A 20849-nucleotide genomic window follows, 5' to 3' on the forward strand; every position below is an offset into this window, starting at 1 on the left:
TCAGGTGGAATGAGTGAGGATGGACATGACCTTTCTCATTATGCTTCATTTTTATGAACTAAAAGTCCAGGCAAGTATAATTACCTTCATGGACAACTATAGTGGGYTTTATTTGTATTAAAAACTTTTATCATGCACTGGTGCCAAATCAAACTGCCATGTTTGCCAACCATAATTCTSACTTGACTTCTTAATTTCTGGGAACTAAAAAAAAATACCTGATTTTTGGTCTGTAAAAGAAATTGCACTTCTGAGCTCAGCAGGATTATTCAAAAATAATATAGTAATACTAAATTTACATATTCTATGAAATTAATTTCTAGGAGTATCTTCAAGATCACAGATGCTTCACAAGACCAAATTTTAAACCTGAGACAGTCATCTGAAATCAAGGAAAAATCAAGGAAACTCTTTTTTAAATCTAACTTGATATTTTACTCCAAATTATAAGAATAGTTGTATAAAAAAAACTCTCCATCTTAACTGCTTTSCAAAGTAACATTTGGATTTGCAAAGCAGATAAGGAAATGGGAAGGATTAATTTCTCCTCATCTAAGAGGTATATCTTAGAGTATATTGTTCCTTCTCCTTGAGCCTCTGTTAATCCTCATTTCTTCCTGAATACACAGTCCAGAATGTATTTACTCTAGCTTTTCCAGGAGAGAAAAATACCAGACCCTGCTGACCTTAATCCTAACTTCACTTAACCCATGAATGTGGTATTTATCTTAGATACTTAGACATAAATCCTAGTGGTGATTTTAACTTTAAATGTAGATGGTGATGAGAGATTAGTTATATTAGTACTTACATTGCTGTTTTTTAGAGGAGCAAAAGTTTTAATTTTCRAGTAAAGTCTTGTTTGTGGGAGTTTTTGTTGAAGCCAATGAATTAGCTCCTTTTTATTCATTGGCTTATTTTGCAGGTGGAAAATGATCTCTTTAGCTTTCGCACCCACAGAGTTAATTTTCAGCATGGGAATTTTCTATATATTATTGAAAATATTATCTTGTCTAYGAGTACACTTTTTTTCCTATAGTACTTACTATAGGAAAAGAAAGAGATTGARCTAGAAAGAGATTGAACTATGAGCCAAATTGGGTTGTGAAACCAATTTTGTCTGTGTCCATATATACATATATAACCCCATACACAGTCATWAAAATGTATACATTTAAAAAAATAGAAGTATGTCTGTTATGTAACATATATTTTTATACAACCATTGAGTTAGAAATACTGATAAAAATGCCACACTGTTTCAGGGTATGTTTGTTACTTATTTAATAGATATTTTTTTAAGAGAATTTGTTTCTGTCCATTTCATGTTATTGCCTAAATTGACTGCAAACAAGGAAACAAGAATACCCATTACTTTTCTAAACTGCTGACCACAATGCAACATATACATGCTTACCATCACAAATGAACACCATTCTGTATCAAAATACGAAATTCACCTATCTCACTTCTTATCAAAGGAAACAGTCTACCCATCCAGAAAACAAAATACGTTTAACATCATTCGATATTTTTGATGGGCTTGCATATTTTTCTTCTCCTTAGACTGTAAAACAATATACAGTCGCTGAAGATGGAATGCAAATGTTTTGTTTATCACTTCATATATTTTTTAATAGGGAGCTTTGTATTTTATGACCCTTTTAGGCTTACAGCTTTATGCTGAGTCATGGAGTCTTTGTTGTTATTTATGTTCAGCTGGAGATTAAATTTCCTGTTTGTAATGATTAAAAAGTAAACTCCTAAAAAGCATTTGAAATCTCATGTTTATCACAGAGAGTTCCAGTTTCCAAKCAGTAGTGCTCCCTAGTTTCGTAATAGAATGACTTCACATCCATCCAACTGTGAATATAGATTTTTTTAAAAAATGCTAAATAAATTTTTTTTAGAATGTAAATCAAAACAATCTTTATAGATTTATAATAAGCAAATATACATATGTCTTAAAGAGCATAGAAAAACATACATCTTCTCAAAATACAAAGTAACATGGAAGGGTATGTTTCATACTTTCCTCACTCAACTTTATATATTAATAGCCAAGGGTTATATATGCTTATTGTAATTAATAACTGTAACTTATATTAGCTTGAATTATTTTAAATACATCTTCAGAGCCAATTAAGCTAATTTCAGGCTAAAAAAATTTGCTAMTTTTATTTTATCTTCTTGCCTCTGCATTTTCATAAAGCTGGTAAAAGAGAGAAAACAAATACTACTTTCAAGTTTGAAGATGAGCTGATCCCAAACTAGTATATTATTCTGACAGAGAACCTCTGCTCTTTTATGCTAATTTTTATTCCAAAAAGTGAAAAAAATACTAAAAAAAATTCAACCTTCATTCAGCCAAAATCTTTGAAAAATAAAATGGTCATTTAAGACTGCATCTAAAAAAAACTCTATTGTTAATAACAGAGAAAAAACTTAGATTTAAGAGCAATTGGTAGATTAAAAATGCTAGATTCTCCTGAAAAAGTGAGTTCATATCTCAGTTGAGATAACCAGAAATGCTCTCCTGTAAAAAATAACATGCTTTCTCTGAAGACTTCTATGCTGAGCCCAATTCCATATCAAATAATTTGAATGAACTTTACATATATCACACTGTTATCAGAGAGGAACAGGAACTGTGATGCTTTGAACCAGTCCTGCCACCATATGAACACAAAGGGAAGAAGTCGGGTGTTCGTTCAGATCATACATACTCAAGCAAGATCAATCGACAAGCCCCAAGTACATCCCACRTGAGATCCTGTCACACCTTTCAATTCTACCATGACAACAACCTTAGCCTCTGAGTGCTCCAGAGACACAGTAGCTTTTCTGTATAGGCGAGCAATATAGTATAGACTAGCCGACTTTAACATGAACTTTTGCTACAAACACAAAATGCATCCATCATTCCTGGTGGAATTTTTGACCTCTGTTTAACCATTGACTTTTCCAGTTTAATTTGGAAGCATGTCAGGGAACCAAGCTAAACTTACATGGTAAAGTTGTTTATTTAAAAAAAAAAAAAAAAAAAAAAAAAAAAAAAAAAAAAAAAAAAAAAAAAAAAAAAAAAAAAAAAAAAAAAAAAAAACCACAGAAATCACATTTGAGTTAATTGTGCAAGTTACCAATACTAAGAGTAAAATTCATTTGATCACAGCTATGGAGGGGGTACAATTGAAAAAAAAAAAGATAATCTTGAGACTACACAGAAAATAATTTCTGGTCATTTCATAAATGTTTCTAGCATGATGTACCTTTAGAAACACTAACTTGGAATAATACTTGCATTTTGTGCCTGAAGTGGGAGGTGAGTTCATTAACAGTGTTCACTTAAACAACTCTACAGAATAGAGAAGAAGAAAAAAAGTTGTAACTCTGACAAGGCAACTGAACTGATAGAAAAGTAATAAAACTTCATCAGAACATTATAAAGTTGAAACTCTAAAGTTGAAATTCTTTATGACAGATTTAGTATAGATTCATCACAAATTAAGAATGATTTTGCCAAAATAATTTTTTTGTTATGTAAATTTCTTATTCTGAATTTTTAAATCGTCATTTCATTTTTTTCAGTCAACCAAACCCTTTTTATTTCAAGATATAAAATTTATTTTCATTGACAGRGATAATAAAATGAATAAAAGAATTTATTTCCATGTGATCAGTGAGTGAAAATATTCAGTATTTTATACTGAAAAAAACCCCACACCTGTAATATTGGGGGTACATTCAATGCTCACACAAAGAGCCAAGTAACTTGTTTTAAGAGAAAATAGGCCTCATGAAAACCTAAAAAATAGGCTTCGTGAAAGCCTACTGACACTGACAAAATCAAGGCAAGATTTTTTCCCAGTTTGAAGACATCATACAACTTTGCATGTACATAGTGGCAATTCACTTGCTTTATATGCAAGAGACTAAAGAAGAAGCAGAAGTGTTACAGATCAGCTTTCCCAGTAGCAGGATAATAATATACAATCTTTTATCAATAATTTTGCAAAGAATATGTACAGCATAGCTGAAATTCTTGTATAATTCATACTTTATATGCAYGGATATAAATGCATATGGTTGTGTTCCACCAAAAATTCACAAGTATAATTGACTCTCTAATAATCCTATCCTACAAATAAATGCAAATTTGGAACTGTGCTGCTGCTTTTTAACACGGCTATTGATGTATTTTTCTATCATTTGAAATGTCAATCAAAAAGAAAATTTAGCTTCAATTACACATAAAACTAATGTTTCACTTGGTAGATGGATCAAAGAACTAGTCTTTTATGACTGCTTGCATTTCAATAAAACAGATGTCAAAAGCATAATGTATCATGTATTTCACAAATGAAACTTTGAAAATAACATCTCAAATTACCTTGGAATTTTACGGTGATTAATTTGTTATTTTCTYTAAGGAAAGAAATATATTTCATCCTGCAATTTGGGCACGTGATTTAAGAACCTGATCCCTTCTTTGCTTGAAWACAGGTTGGTGTTTTGTTGGGGTACTTGTGCAATTTTCCTTTCCTGGGAAAATAGATAGGAAAATATTTTGGGAAAACTGATATAAAATGTACCACAGGAAAAGTATTTCCCTACAACTGCAGTCAATGGTTATCAAGCTAGTTAACAATCACAATTCTCTGTTGTCTGAAGGCACCAGACATGCTGAAAGGCACACAAAGTACCCCTGTGTGCACCATTAATTATAAGAAGTGCACATGCWATGGATGTCATATTGTTGGTACAACTCAGACCATAGACATTTAGCACAARGGAAGGTTTGAAGGTAAGGCTGGTAATGGACATAGAATACAGGCTGAAATGAGGGAAGCTTAAGATGCTAGGCTGAATTTCAAGAATGTTGATCTTTCATCTATMTAGTCACTAGTTGTTGAGGCTCCACAGCTTTAAAGACACTTTGACTATCTCAGCACTCTAGCAAACCCTTAGCTGGGGCATGGCAAGGATATGTTCACATCTGTGCCAAAAGATAAATGCTAAATAAGAAAGAAACAAAGGAAAATCCAAATGAAAATTACAAGCAGAAGCAGAATGATGTTGACTAATGGGAGACTGTGAGGAAAAATTTTCAAAGAGCCAGATTTCAAGAATGACTTTGAACAAGGAAGCAGAACAACTGTTGTGAGTGTTCAGTATGAGTTGCATAAAGGCAAATAAGGGCAGGATCATCACAATGGATAGTGATTCCTACTTCAGCAAAACACACTCAAAGTYTTCTGAACTACAAAGTAATGCATCATATATTCAGTGAGAAACAAGATACAGAGACATAATTGTACACAGATGTATCCTCTTCTCTAATGGAGAAGGTTCTCTAGCAGCTGGTGCTGACAGATGCAGTAGGATACATTATCATATCCCCACATGTAGTTTGCCACAATTTCTGCATATCTTGGCTCAGTAATTAGGTGAACTATATTGAGCTTTGTTGTTGAACCCAAGGACACAAACACCAAACACTACTTTAGGTGCTGAGTTTCATTTATTTTCCAGTATAAACCTCCATATCTGCCCTATCAGCTAGGAAAGGAAAGGAGACTGACACCAACTTGTTCTACATGAGATATYTGGGCACTGATACACAAGTGTAACAAACATTACAGCCAAGATCACTGGGCTGTTCATCAGATTAGCTGTTAATATCCTCCGTTATATTACTTATGTCAACAATTCTGAAGAAGGTGAAATTCAGATTTCAAATGAATTTGAGAGTGMCTTCTGGATGTCCTTTAGGCTTAGGTTATTGGTGTGTAATTTCTTTTATCTGTATGTTCCCTGTACCTATAATATTTGTTACATTACAGGAAATGTTCACCTGCACTGTATCTCAGTAATTAATTTATGACAATAACTTTGTTTACTGAACATGAAATACAAGCCCTTGGTTTTGAAAAAATATATATTACATAATTACTTAAAAACTGGCTATTTTCTTCCTTTTATCTGAGGTTTTGGAACTTAATCTTCTATTGGTAAGTTGTTTGAATTCTGTGTTTCTTTAGTCTTCAAAAACATGTACTGACCACTGTGCAGTTTAAATTTCCCATATTCCATATGTTTTTAATAAACCATTTGATTATAATTTATCTTCAAGAGTTTTCCCACACTGACCTGCTACACCACGTCCCTGCACTGTTGTTTTKGGGACTTTCATTTCCATTTATCTTTGCTAGCCTCATCACTGTTGACACTTGTTTTGTATGTTAGTCAGACCAGACGGTGTACCATCTTGAAGGATCCACCCTGTATGCCATCTACCTAATTAGGGAGGCTCAATTTCTGAGGCAACAGCTTGCAGTGTCTGAGGGATCTTCTGTTACAAGGCACCACCACAAATCATTATTTGGAGTGACATTAATTAATTGGTCTCTTCCCAGGATTTACTCTACTTTGGCAAAGACATCACAGCATTTTATTTATATTAACTCCCCCTCCTCTCCAGTCTATTATCAGCTTGACTGAAGAGTACTAAACTTTTATTATTCATATTAAATATAAGTAATTTTGTTGCTTCCCTCTGAACTGTCAATCAGTGCTTTGCCATGAGCTTGTGRTCCTTTAGTTGCTTAGCTGACTGGTTGTTTCTCCAAATCCACTCATCACTTTTCATAGCATATCTGGGAAGCTTTGGGATTTCCCCAGTGGTGCATTTACTCATTTTATGGTTGAATTATTTCTTTCTTGGAAGAGAGACAAAGAACTTGAAACATAAACAAGTTCCTTCCCTCCTTTACAATAGAAGTGATGGTGAATGTCAGCCTAATCACTAAATCTTTTCAGTACACTCCTTTTCCAGTGCTCATTTTCAAAACTGGTCCAGCAATCACTATTTACTTCTTAATAATAAAAGTGCTAACCARAAGTGGAATATGTAATTCCTACTTTAGAACAGTCGCAGACAATTACTTGTGAACATTCTGTGATTTAATGTAACAGTTTCTGCATAGAAGAAGCACACATGAGCCTTTTCCATATCCAAGTCTCCCTCTTCCCTCCCCCACCCCTCAAAGACAAAAAAAAATTACATTAGGAACAAAAAATGTATCAAGAGGAAAAAACAAGCAAAAAAAGTGCCAAAACATGTTGCAACATAAACGTTTATGCCAATTAAGGGGGAAGTATGGTACTGAAACATCTCAGTTTGCAATGACCAAACCTAATTTGTCAATTTTATTGCATAAATTTACAGCTGTTAGATTTCGTCTTTTCACTAAAAATTATTGTAACTTGCAGCAATTTACTTGTTAATTTTTAAAGGAGAYGTCAGAAAACCATGCCTTGTATCATGTTCCAGCTGCAAGGTTACTATGAGCRACACAGGAACACACTATTTCAGTAAGAAGTAGAAAAAAATTATAAGGTATGCCATGGGTCATGGGTATATATAATATGAGTTCTGCTTCTGATGCATTTCTTACAGTGTGAGCTTTTCCACCCTCACCACTGATAGTGTAGATCCTGTTTCCAAACATGGTAACTGCACATGCAAATATCAGGACGTAATTGTAGGCTTTTTCTCTGAGTGGATCGTTTCATTTAATTACTGACTGACTAGGCAATTATACCAGTGTTTATAATATGTTGTTTTAGAAAGTAATCTTATTTCTAATATGCAAAAAATTTAATTTAATTGGATTTATATTATCCTCGCAATTTAATTTATACTATATGAATAGTTAACAATGGTAGTAGAACTGACAGCACTTATTTGAATTCGTTTTCTTCATACAATGAGCTTCMCAGTAAGAGAAATTTTATTGCATAGCAGCAATAAAACTTTCCTTAATTGGCTTTTATGTGTTAAATTCTCTACTAAATATTTTGCTTATATATTTTAATATGTATTTATTTTTCAATTGATGCTTAAAATGTTAAAAGCTTTCTTTTTTTGTCTGATTTCATCCACTGGCATAAAGTAAGAACTTTAAAACAGTAATTGCTCCCATCCTGTCGTTTCACCAGAATTAATTATGACTTTGCAAAGTCYATTATCTGTATTAAGAATAGCAACAACAAAATTATTATTTTTAGTATTATTATCCAGCTAATAATAAGTATTATTTATTATTATTAACATTAAACTTTAACATACACCTTTAAAAATGCTTATGAAGTATTCTGGTGTGTARTATAGGCAGAAAAAACAATAATTTTATTTTGATTTAAATCAGGAAATAGGAAGTTCAAATTCAAATATGAATCTGAAGATATCCATTTTCTGAATGCCTTTTGCATGGCCTAGGTGTTCAGTATATGATAAACCTGACCAATGGGAAACTTTGATGCCAAAGTTGAGCCAGAATTTCCCTCATGACCTTTAAAATGCATGGAGACTGTTAAAAGGCATGAATATGTCTCCTGTGAGTTGATACACATAACAGCGGTTCTCCTCAGCTTCCATGGCAGAGCTCTAAATGAAGTTGCTTTTTCAAGTGGCAAAAATAGGGTTGTTTTTTTTTTTTTTCTTTCCACACAGAGATTTCTCAAAAGGTGAGAAGAAAAGTTCTCTCCTGTTTCCCCAGAGTGGCTCAAGCACCAGGCTATGGGCTCTTGCAGCTGAAAAGAGCTATCTTTCCCTTCTTGAAATGTATCACAATGCACACCATACTGTGAAAAAGTGTGAAAAGAGCAAGACTACTTTAGTAGGAGACTGAATTTTTTAGTAGCAAGTCCTGCATATGTTTTGGTCATCATCCCTAATGATTAGTTTTTACCAGTGGCATTCTATTACTTACAATCTTTACTCCTAATTTGTTTACTGCACCTTATGTACAAATTAAATAACAAACTACTGCAAAATCTAGCCGATTATAGTGAAATTCATTTAAGGCATACAGATCATAAATATCTAAATTTCATGCAAGTGGAAAAGCAAGACTTGTTTTCCAAGTACTGAATTATCAATGCGTGAATATAGAGGAATATTAGAGCATTTTAAGAATCTGATAAATGATAAAGCACTCTAATTTAATTAGCTGTAGTAAAAACATAAAGGTCTACTTCAAAATACTAAACCCTGATAGTGATCCAGATATGAAAAATAATAAGAGAATTCTTAAGGAAAGCATTAGAATAAAATTCTATTAAATACTGATTAGCAAAATTAGGAAATCCAAGCACATATTTTAAACATTCTTCAAAGGAGGGTGTGGGTTGTTTGTTTTGTTTTTTTTTTTTTAATTTTAGTATTTTATTCACAATTGTTTCTCCACCTGGTGTCCCACTAATTGACTTCTCTTGAAACAACTCATCATTTTGTGACTATAATAATTTGAGGAGTTGGACTGGACAATTTTTGAGTGATGCCTTYCAACTCAGACTATTCTATWATAATGTCTTTTGAACAATTACATACAAATAAAACCTGCCAAAACAAAACATAAATAGAAATTATGATGTGAGGGGAAAGTCCTTATAAACCTCTGATCATTATGATGTATCTCAGTAGGCMTTAAAGGGGCAATAGTGACCTTTTATGTAATTTATTTTTAAATATAAGCCCTATATTAATCACTCCAATTTGGTGATCTGGTTCTAACACTGTGACAAAGGGCTTGTTTTCTGAGAAAAGTTCAAATATAAATATAGGCAAAATATATGCAGCTTCAACTTTTAAAAACTAAAATTAAAGAATATTTATTATGAAAATTAAAATTTTTGCCTTTAGTTTTTTCTTTTAAATTTTGAGATTGCTATATTTGTAATCGCAAAAATCAAATAATTCTTTTCTGAAATGAAGTTACTTGGAGTTTACTAATACTGGCAAATCAGAACTGATGAGATTTTCTATAATCTCAAAAAAAAAAAAAAAAACCAAAGGAAAATTCCTAAAGCTTTCCCTAAAAAAAATATCCTAAAGCTGCAGTATTTACTCTGTTATTTTTCATTCTCCTACTACTTAAAGATGTGTTTTAGCTGATGTCTATTCTGGCTAATTTTCTATGGCTGCTAAAAGCAGTACAGAATATATAATACCAGTATGAATCTCTGAGTCCATATAACATTGTGTGAATATACTATARCACAAACAAGAAAACTTTAAATTCAACTCAAGATTTGTCTTCAGAAACCTAAGAAATACAAGAAATGAGTGTTTGTTTGTACAATATTTATGCTCATAAGTAAAGAATAAGAAGTGATCTTCMTTCCACTTATAAATGTTCAAAAGTAATTGGCAAACACAGAAATTTCCTATCCAATCCCTAATTCCTTATTTAAAAATCAAAGTACAAACCTGATAAATAGGTTCTTTGAAATACATAAATTTGAAATAKTCACTAACGTACTAATATTCTTCTTTGTTAAAAACAATTAAATTCCTTCAAATTCCTACACTTTCAGAGCACAAAAAATCAAAGATTGTAATTGTCATGATTTAGGAATAGTACTCTTCAATTCAGYGCTCCCACTAAAACCCACCTACTCTTTCTCCCTTTGGCAGCACAAAAGGCAAAGATCACAGGTTGAGATAAGAACAATGTACTGGCAACAGCAATGAGACAAGACAAAAAAGAATAACAGCAACAATATTGATGACAAAAGGTATAAAGAAAGAAATTATTCCTACAGAATATCTCCCCGATAATAGACCATATTTGGCATCTCCAATATCAGCAGTGGAGCTGCCAGGAGGAGCTGTGCTTCAGTGACAATCACTTCTGAAACAGCTAAAACCCAGGTACTTTTTGCCAGATGCAGCATAGAGAACATTTTTTCATGTCTTTCCCTATCCTGACTGCCACAAGGGATACTGTATGAATAATCTCTTGTTTAATTTTTTCAAAAGTTTGTTGTCCAGGTCCCCACCTAAAATCATTCTTCCTCTGTGTCATAGAGAGGGTTTACAGTCTGTAAGCAACAATATACATCCTCCAAAAACCCACAGTGTCCACGAAAGCCTTTGGTTTTTTCTAGTTGGTTGGTGGAGACATAGATGCTACATTCTTGACTGCGTCCATAGGAATCTGAAAGTATCCATCTTACCATTTTACTCCTAAAAAATTAATTTCCTGGGGAGGTTCCTTTTCCTTACTTTGCTTATTTGCAAAACTGTCCTTCAGGGGAATATGTATTATCCTTTCTCCTTTCTCAAAAACTGCCTCTGCTCTGTTGCCCCCAATASAGTGTCCTCAATGTATTGCAAGTATTGATCCTCACCCTTTTCAATGCCATCTGGATCYGTCCATGGCAATAGTGGGGCTGTTTCCYCYCTGGGGCASTCAGTTCCAAGGGCACACCCCTCYAGCTGTAAGCAARCTGAGGCCTGCACGCTGCTGCCAAAGGWATGGAGAAAAGTTCATTAGCAATGTCCATGGTGGCACCACTTTGCTGCCTTGGATGCCTGGCCCTGGTCACAGCTCTCATAGCTCACTCCTTTTAGCTGTGAACTGAGRGCCCTTCAGGAGGATCAGAAGCAAYATCARCCCTCCTATTCCGTCTGAGGACTTGCCCACTGGAAACTGGAGCAGAACTTATCCTTGTAGAATTTCTGGTGATATGCATTGGTCAAAATAATGGTCTGATCTTGATTGGTTTAGGAAGCACATGCCTAATTGGAAAGGACAAACCCTGGAATTGGACTGGAATAATAAAAATCAGAGTACAAGCAGGATCAAGAGCAAAAGAGTGAAAAACGCAGAATAAGCTATTAGCCAGATGCTAAGACTATCTGATGCCTTAAATGTAATCTTCACCTTTTTTTTTCAATGTAAGAGAACAGTTATCAGGAGGATACAGAAAATTATACGAGAAGCATTTCAAGAGAGCACTAATGCAACCAAAAACAACACTGATAAATGAATATGAGAACAGACTCAAACTGCAATTCAAAAGTGGCTCTCAGTATAATCATCTAGTGTTATCTYCTCTGTACTCCACATATATACTCACACTTAAACACAATTAGCCAAATGCTCACTTTTGAACATTCAAGATCTCCAAGAAACTTGTTTAGCAATTAGACCRCAGAGAGCTTTTAAGTGTTTCATATATCCAATACTGAAAACTTTGAAAACTTACAAAATTCTCATTTGTGGTCACTGTTAACTTTCACTGTATTTCACAGATATATGGCAAATATGTCAAATGGATCAGAGCACTCTAACCACCATATACTGTCCATGATTACTGCAGATTTTCTGCCACATAGTAAAACATTATGATCTGGTCAAAACAAGCATTCACAATTTAACTAGATATGAGAAGGAAAAATGAATCACTATTTACTTAGTATTGCATTCAAGATATYTGTTGGTATAGCTCTGTAATGTGCAGCCATTTAGTAACACAAATGAAAAGTTAATAATCATACAGTGAGGATAAGTCTAAATTTAAAGTCTATTGAAGATTATTTCCTGCTGAAAAATAGTGAAACCATGCTCTCAGGCCTACAGGAGACATGACATAAAAGGAAACAATAAAGGGAGTTTTGAAACAGCTTTGGAACTGCTATGTCAGAGAACTCTGGACAATAGCATGGCTTATACTTACTCAAGGTTGCACTAAGTTGATTGCTTACAAGACTTATACACAACTTATAGTACTATGAAACAGATTAAGTATTAGGGTCACCATATAAATAGCCACATAACCTATGTTTGCTCTAATTCCAATTTAATTTATTGAAATTTAAAGAAAAAATTTTTAAAAAGAGTCTTCACAAAAAAAAGAAAAAAAAAAAAAGACTAGAATTTGTAATTGCACTAATGGTGCTTAATGGTTTAATATTAGTATAATTACACTGACAAAATTAAACAATAGAAAAAGGCCTATATAGACCAACTAAACCACTGCATTCCTCTTTTTCWGCTGCACAAAAAAAAAAGTTTTTATGTCACTTCTACTCTTCAAGAAACCCTCAAACAGCTAATTTTGAAAAGTTACATGGTTTAAAAATAGCCAAGAGTGGCCATATTCTTTTCAAGAACTTCAGTTAGTACTGAAAGCTCCTTTTTATGTCCAGACACAATTTATGTGAGCTACCTTTCATGAGCATCTTTTTTAATTAAACTCTAATTGCTTTGGTACTTCAAAGATATATCCCTGACCTAAAATTAATTCATTGTTTATATTTGTTAAGCTCACTGGAAGCCCAGGAGGCTTTATGATCTGTTCTCGTGAACTAAACAGAACCACTGAATTATTCAGATATGCAGAATTCTTACTGGTCTTACCTGATACATCATTTTTATTACTGAGCACCTATGACACAATAAATAAMGAAGTTTGATTTATAGTGCATTAGGAATAACTTCCCCTTCGTCAAATTAATGTGTTTTAATAAGACTCTTTAAAAAAAAAAAAATTTTGTAGGGAATGAAACATCATTTTCATTTGTACCCATATACCTGACAAACAAGCAATGTTAAAAAACCCACAAATTTTAAAAGACCTGAAAAATACAAATTAAACCAACTAAACACAAAAAAGCCCAAAACAAACAAAAACCCTCCACCAACCAACCAACCAACCAACCAACCAACCAACCAACCAACCAACCAACCAACCAACAAAAATGAGCCAACCAATCAAAAAAAACCCACCAGAATAAGAAAGGCAGTATGTCTGCTAAGGAGCAATGCATACAAAGAAGCTTACTTACATTTTCTTTTCTTCGAAGCATAAAACTAGAAAATCTCCTGTTCATGGAAGGAAATGGGATCCARCATTTCTACCAAAAATATCAGCCAGCAACTCAGAATGATGGAAAACGAAGGCCCATGGAAGAATTCAGGTTACTGCAAAAGCCTGGGTGACCAAACTTTTTATCTTAGAAGAGAAGAACCCATTATAAGCAACTGAGAAATAGCATTCAGAATACAAAAGTGTATGGATTAAAAAAAAAAAAAAAAAAAAAAAAAAAAAAAAAAAAAAAAAAAAAAAAAGAAAGAAAGGAAGAAAATTTAAGGAGCTAGTACGTGTATTTACTTACTCCCATGTTTTAAGACAGTCAAAGTACAAGCTTCCATAGTGAGGAGATTTCTATAAAAGGATGTGACTAAACAGCAGTCTACAATAAAGTCTTGGGAAATTACAGGTTCTATTACATGCATTAATTTTCTTATTGTAAATTTCAGACATGATGTCATGGACGAAAGATGAATGAAAGATTCATAGAATTGACATTTTCAAAAAATGTGGTTTGAACTCTCCTTATWTTGCTCTGTCAAACATAACACCCTTATATGCATTGTTCAAATACATCTGTACAAATATAATTTCAAAATACTTATTCAGAATATTTTTCATACTGTTTACGCTTCCCATTTGTAAAGTTTTTGGTCAAACATTAACAAAGCCYTTCAAAATCATCTCAACCTTTGTGAATCATCTCAACCTTTGCGGTTTGAAAACACTGGCTGAGAGAATAATGTCTCAAGTTATATGTGAATATGCTTAGGATGGAAAGATCTTTTGATTTTCTAGTACCAAWGTTTAAATAAATTAGGGTTATCAACTATTAATAGCAACCAAAGAAATAAGACTGGTGTAGTGTTAATACTCTCTAGGAAATGCAAAGAAAAATGTAACCACACCCATATTCAGAAATACAGTTATTGCAGAAGTATTCTACTCTCTGTGTCATGTGTCCCTCCAGGAACATGTAAAAACATTAAAGTGGTCTAGAAAGCTTGGTAGAGGAGGAAAAAGGAAACCATCTTACTCTTGGATCCCTGCACAAGTTTACACTTGAACTTTCTAAAGTTTGAAAGGAAAAMAAAAGAGGTATCAAGAAGAATTTGAGTACAAATTATTTCTATTACAAGACAATATTTGAAAAGCTTCTTAGCAACAGTAATGTTTGAGGATGTTTTGTTGAGGAAAATACCTTATTRTATCACTTTCTAAACACCATGTCATTATTAAGTAAGGCATAAGAGACAACRTTTCACGCCATGATGAACATTCCTTTATAATGAATGCTTCACTGAGCATGATTCCAAGGTAGAATGCTACACAGATGCTACACAGAGTAGAAAAGAAAGAAAGGGAAAAAATGTAATCTCAAAAAAGGAATCATTCTGCAGTCTTGGGTAGGAACWTTGTGGTCACTAAGTGCCCTGCTGATGACAGCCTCCAAGACCTTGCTTCTCCACTGAGGTCCAASCAGTCTTTGAGCTGCTTGTTAGGAAGGACACAGGCAGACGACAGTAGCAGRAAAAAACCCAGAAACAGTGCTTCCAAGACTACTTGACAAATAATTTAGCTTAAAGAACTGAGGTAGTGGCTATTACATCTCACACATTTCCTAAATTGTAAGGGTTTTTTTCAAAACTTTGTTTTCCAATAAGCTTTAAAAATGCTTCTAACACACGTAATCTAGATGGACAGAGAATTGTATTTTGGAAAAATGAACTTTCAACCTTAGTCTGGAAACGTATACTAAAGATCTGTACCCAACTCTCTTGCTGTGWGCAAGATTGGACTGTATCACACAACCTATTTCTAGGAAATAACTACTAATCTGTATTAGTAATGCCTGCATCTCCATGTGGAGATGTCAAGCCCAGRTAAATCTCTCCATGGCTGAATTACAGTGCTTACTGACTTTTTTATGAGATGTTGCTCATCTGTAAAATAGKGTTGGTATAAAAGGAGATGAAGGACTCCTCTAATTGTGTGCAAACACACCTATGTCCCCTCTTTCGTTATATGTATTTAAAAAGGAAGGGATAATCCTGCAATCTAATATCTGAGATGATATCAAAAACTTAGTGCTGCTGAWCTTTAATCTCAGTCTACACAATGGCAGCAATTTTTAACTCCACCTGAGAAAAAAAGAATAAAGAAAAGAAAGACAGATTTAAGGAAGTGGGATGTCCTACATATAAGCAGACTCTTTGAACACTTTTCTCCGCTTCGGGGTATACCCGACTAGAGCATAGTAAATTACAACCTGACCTAAAGTACCTTGTTTGCCTCTTCAGAATGCTGATAAATTATATTTGTCTAAGACTTAAGACAGTAGATAAAATTACAATAATACAAACTCACTTTAACTTATTCTCAAACTATCCTGGAGGAATGTAATTATTTATTTTTAAATAAATGGCAGTAATAGGAAATGGGCCTTATTTATCTATTATTAAATAAATTGTTTATTTATTTATTATTAAATACACATCATCTTGAAATCCTTGATAATATAAAAATTGTTAAGTGAAAATTGTTCCACTAAGTATATTGCCTATGCAAAAAACACTCATGTTTAAGAGTGAATGATGAATTCTTCCGCGGTTTTGGGGATTTTTTGGACTAAAGTTTAATTTCTTTTTTTCTAAAAAAACTTTTTTGGGAAGCTCTTATGATCAAGATGGGCTAGTTGTTCAAAGATGAGCAATGTACTTTGCCAGAAAAATAACAAATTTGTGATGAGAAATGCTCAAGTTACAGAGAGATGCAGACAAGTTATGAATACTCCGTATCCCAGAAAAAGCCTGTGAGAGTTTCGCTTTTTGTTATCATAAGTCTTCTCTCTAGAGGAGACTGTTTCAAGGAGCATAAATCTCTCAGTCACCTCATTGCAGAACAGAAATTTTCAAAGCTTCAAGTTTACAGAGAAAAAGAGAACCCTTGTTTTCCAGCCAGCCTTATTAAGAAGAAAACTGATGAAAGAGAAAGCAATAGATCTGAAACATTTTGACAACTCTATATGTAATATTTTAACATCAGTCTGCACTGTGATAAAACAGTCAGCAAAGAACTTTTTTATTATACTTTATCTATAATTTGAGTTTAAGCACTTATATATGTTCTGTAAAACTTCATATCAGCAAATATTTCAAAGCGTTTTATGCTTTGGAAATAGATTTTTTTAGAATGCAGCCTACAGTAATGAATGCTTAGAAATTACTTCAAAAACTGGTAGTTAACAAACAGTAACTTGATATGTAAGTGTGGGGTCAAGTGAATACTTTTGGTTTTGAAGAGCAATTAAATACAMCTTCCTACATATGGGGACCCAGGCCTGAGTAGATTATCAAGTCAGCTTAGATTTCATCAGATTCAGTTAGAAAAAAAGAAGATGAGCTGGGGGAAAAAGAATGKTTTTGTAAAGCCTAGTTACTCTGTGTTTACTTTACAAACTGACTGCCTTGAAGGGGCTCTTCATAGGTCTCAAAGCTGCACAAAAAAGAAATGTTAAGCATTCAAAGCAGCAGAATCTAATTGAAGGAAAGACTTGAAACCCATAATGTGAACTATTGCAGCAAGAAATGATCCATTCATGGCTGACCTAAGTGGCAGAACTAAAGTTCATGTAAATTCAGTTCTGTTATTTTTAGAATGAGCCCTCCACAAGTGTCCTTAAGCCTTAAGGGCAGTATTAAGAAAAAAACACCTAGCTCTTCAGAGATATCCTTTCCGTAGTCTTTACAAGTAGGACAACAAAGCAACGTGCAAGAGAAAACTCATTCATGTTTTTCAAAGAGYTGTTTTTTCAAAGAAACAATTTGTGTTTCTCACATCTCCCACYGAAACAAACAATAAGAACAGTTTACAATCTCAGTAAATAATATTTATTCCCTGTAGGTACATTGGAAACTTCAAAAGAGTATGAGAAAATATGTGACATAATCACAGTTGGAGTGGATTTTAGAAGGTACAGAAGACACAGCATGCAATCTATCACCAGTCAACATCCAGCTACATTTTCAGAAGTTAGAAAATGTTTGYACCTACGTAAAGACAAATAGTATCCTAGAATGTACAATAGACCTTTTTTCTTTGATAATCCATTTGTAGATTTAATGAAAAATTATCTGTGCACCATTTTCTAACACAATTTCTAAAAAGCTGAATAGACATCAAAATTCCTTTTTAACTACTAGATAGCTGGGAAAATTGAGTTAGATGTAAGCAAGTAGCTGCTTGTGTGTAGACATGTATAGAATTCTGACCTATGCTCTCAGTGTAAAGGCAAAAACCTCATTACAAACTATTCAAAACTACAAAACTGAATGATTCAATTTTGAAATCATAATCGAATTGTAACTTGGAATACTAAATCAATTAAATAAAAAATACTCTGAATCAAAATTACCAAGTAGTGCGGTTGCCAAAAGGACAAATCTTCTTCRCTATTCCAATTTTAGTTCCACAGCACACATGTCCTGGAATCCTGAGACAGTGTCTCACCTAGTTTTGAAGGATTATCATTAAAGCAAGTCAATCAAACCTCGTGAAAAGTTTAAGATGCAAAGGAAATTCAATACCTTTTCAATTTGGACCTAAGAACACAAATCACAAGGGGGAATCTGCTACTTTCATTTTCACTGCTAATTCATATTTTCTGAAAAAAATCAGAGACTCCAATTAAAACTGTACACCTTAATATTTATGCTTTAAATTACACATGCTAAACTCAGATTTAAGTTTTGAGGGAAATAATATAGGCCATTTTTAAGGTCTGAACTCTTCAGCCTGACTGYGTTTTGGACCCGTTTATCACAGCACTGACGTTAAAATGACTGGTTTCAGGTGACAATATGGCTGCCAGCCTCCAGGATGGTGACAACTTTTAATGGCCCCCAGCTAAAATATTGGTTCTAGTTGCACCATGTCTACGTGTGAAAGGCTGAACTACTAATTTCATTTGAAGAAAATCTTACAGTTACCCATAAATTTCACTAGAGTGGTTGTCACATATGAAGAGTCCAAAGATTCTTGGTGGTCATACTCTTTTTTTGACCATGGTAATATATTTAGTAACTTTTAATTATTTTTCCTTGGTTTTCTCCTAAAAATTTCTTCTTCAGCTTAATGGGTTGGGTTGAGGATTTTTTCTTGCATAAGAGGCAAGTTACATCTTTCTCTTCCCTTGCCTTAAATGATTATGAGCACATCATATGGCTGAACACTTTCTGTTTCAAGTATAATATACACATTTTTCCTACAATGGAGAGAAGATACACAAATATACTCTGTATGCCATGTATTTGCAGAACTGTGCAGAGAATTGCAACAGATTTTTCAAAATAACTAATGTCCACAATGGCCAATGCATGTCAATGAAGTCATGAGTTTCTCAGAAAAATGTTTCTTATTTTCTACAGAAATCAGCACAATACAAGAACATCTGATAAAGGATATGCTGTAAAAAATAAGCACAAATAATMGTGTAGAGATGCAATTTAGGCTTCCTGGGAACATTGTCCTGTGTCTCTTTTCCTAGACGTAATGATATCCSAAAACCTCAGGGCTCTCTACTTGCACGCTTCACCGACAACTCTGATAGTCAAGAGCTGTGCCAATGTGTTTGCAAACAATTCCATGGGTGAGAGCATGGGTGTTAAGGTTTTTGAAATGAGTCCTACTGTCTGTGCTGACTGCAAGCATAAGTTTTGTTAAAGAGTCCAGACAGCCTAACTCCAGAAACAGACAGGRGGGTCTGCACAAAGAACTTAAGTTGACCTAATTGATTTTAAATTTCTGACCTTTGGGGTAAAATGACAGGTTCAAAAGGGAATATGTGGCAGGAGTTCAGGAAGGCTGTACCTTCCTATTCCCTTCAGTGAATGGGGAAAGAAAGAGGGAAGCATGCTGCTAGGAGTTGAGGGTAAAAGGGGGCTGCACCCTCCGAAASTGAGAGAGAGAAAACCCAACCGGTGTGTACCCCAGTGGACTYTCTCCCTTTATTCAAATACCAATTCAAATAAAATTGCAGGACTCCTCTGCCTCCTTTATGGACACTGGCTTTTCACAGTGTAGTATTCTGTATATGGTGAATATTCTGTCGGGAAGAAAACTTTTCATTTGATGTATGTGGCAGTATMAGTCATAACTACAGTTTGGAAACTTATAAAACACTTAAAGAATGGACTAAATATATGTGAGTAACAATGGCATGCAAATTTATGATGTAGTGTGACTTAGCTTTCTAGGTTAATACCTGAATTAGAATTTTTTTCCTACCAGTCCTAAGGAAATCAGAATTTAAATAGCTCATTTTCTCATAKGCATAGAAGAAAAAAGGAATATATAAATATATACACATGCACATTACAGAGGCTAATTTTGTGACAATGTAATCTTTTCTTCTTTATTTCYGTTGGCAGTTTTTTTACATTAAATACATGTTATGATAGTTTTTAGGAGCAATACAGTGAGAGACATTGCTACCTGCCAAGACTTCATCTRTCACATACTGTGAATAGGCAGTATCCTTCTACTGATGTAACCAAACATCACTAGGCCATATTTATGTACCTGATTCTGTTACACTCAGTTCTGTCAATCACAGATAGTCATATGAAAGGAATCTGCTGCCTTAGTTGCTCCTGACAGATCACTCATGTTTAGAACAGAAAATTTTTGATTACTTTGTTGATCTTTCTTCCTAGGTTTTCCAAAGGACATGCTTTAAAGGCTTAACTCTAATTTCATTGCAGTTAATGGAAGCGAGTTCTGAACTGGAAAGTAATCGGCTGAATCTTAAAACAGGTTTGTGTTATTGGTCTAAGAACTGTTTCTATAGCTAAGGAAAAATCATCRATGCTCATCAATGTGAGCATTGACATCTTCTATAAAAGATCTGCTGTAGCAGTTGGAATCTTCTGATCAGTTTGAAAATCACCATTYCATTGGTGCCCATTAGGTGCTCATCAACTTGTGAAAAATCCCTTATCTTCTTTAATAATTCCCTGTTTAATTTTTGTGTTTATGTTGTGCAGCTTCTGACTGAGTTAAAATGTACAGATTCTTTACCATATACACTTGTGGGATAGCATGTTATTACGTGTGCCAAATGACATATACTGAGTTACCAGCAGTTTATGCCTCAGTTGCTCTGCTCCATTTTTTATACATGAAAC

Source organism: Malurus melanocephalus, unplaced genomic scaffold, assembly GCF_030028575.1.
Source record: "Malurus melanocephalus ecotype Western Australia unplaced genomic scaffold, MMel_1.1 scaffold_15, whole genome shotgun sequence".
Taxonomy (NCBI): Eukaryota; Metazoa; Chordata; class Aves; order Passeriformes; family Maluridae; genus Malurus; species Malurus melanocephalus.